The sequence below is a fragment of the Formica exsecta genome, unplaced genomic scaffold, assembly GCF_003651465.1.
Source record: "Formica exsecta isolate Colony F162 unplaced genomic scaffold, ASM365146v1 scaffold1409, whole genome shotgun sequence".
Classification (NCBI taxonomy): Eukaryota; Metazoa; Arthropoda; class Insecta; order Hymenoptera; family Formicidae; genus Formica; species Formica exsecta.
Window position 1 is genome coordinate 1 of NW_021848737.1, and position 1,375 is coordinate 1,375.

At 31.0% G+C, this 1,375-nt stretch overlaps 1 pseudogene; it reads right to left on the reverse strand.

Annotated features, from left to right (window-relative positions):
* Nucleotides 1-166: 166 nt before the first annotated feature.
* LOC115246212 overlaps nucleotides 167-1,375 on the reverse strand; it is a 6,117-nt pseudogene continuing 4,908 nt past the window's right edge.

Consider the following 1,375-nt stretch of genomic DNA (forward strand, 5'->3'; position numbering starts at 1 on the left):
GCGTTACACTTGAAGCCGCACAAAAAGTATCTTCATTTGTCACAAATGTTCTCCTATAAAGAAATAAAGAAATAAAGAAATAACAATTTTATTCATTATTCTGACAAGAATTTATCTTATGATTGTGATAATATATTTTGCATCATAATAACTGACCTCATTATACTATAGTCAGTTATCTTGCGGTAGCCGCCGGTTCATATTTTACTTTACAAGCATATGTGACTGCACCCTTTAAACCTAATGCAATACTTTGCGGATTTGCTTTGCTGGCTGGTCTTACCGCATCGTCAAAAAATGATGATACAAAGTGCAATTCTAAAATAATGAAAATAGAAATAATAACTGCATTGTGCATTGTTAAAATAGTGAAAATAGGAATAATAACTGCATTGTGCATTGTAGTTGCGATAAAAAGTGTTATAAAAAGATGGTTAATAGCATTACTCTGTAATTTGTTGATAAAAATGATTGTGGATTGCCTCTCCATGCCACACCTGTGGGAATATCTTTATGTTCATTGAAACTTGCAAATGGAATATATGGTCTGCGAATATCCCATACATTTATACTATAATCAACCATTAGAGCACAACTTGCTATGTGATATTTTTTTCTGTGGTCTCCATTTAATGCGTCCCACTGATGCAATAGTATGTATGGTATAATCGCAACTTAATTTACCTGACAGATCCCAAACCTAAAGAGTTCATAAAGAATATAAAAATACAATCAATATTTCATAAAAGTCTATATATAAAATAATGTATATGCCTTAATAGTTTTATCTCTAGATGCAGTAGCAAACCAAGTGGCTTCAGGGTGCCAATTACATGCAAATATCGGACCACTGTGTGTGGTAAAATGTTGAAAATAACGATGCGGCTTTCTCATGTCTCATTGCTGTACATGTCCATTTTCGGATACAGCAGCAAAAGTATGCGGTTGTTGTGGACAAAATTGAACATCTCTCACCGATTCTGTATTACAAAATATATGAAATATACAAAATTTTAAAATACTAAAAAGATTATTTTGCCGTTATCTTTAACAATTACAAGAGAGCTTTATCTATATATACTATAACATAATTTACCTATAAAAAGTTTTAATGGTTTCTTTTATTCATAAATCAAAACATTTCATAGTACCATCTTGTGAGCCAGATATTAACCACATAGGTTCTTCTCATATGAAAGCTCACTTTATTCACAGTTCTTTTATAACCTATAAATACATGCTCCTGTTTTGACCGAGATTGTTTATTTAAATTCCAAACAACCACTGCACCATTTGTTACTGCTGTTGCTAGTATATGATCTATAAAATAAAATAACATTTCATCCTTATAGGCAATCTAATATAGTATATTTTT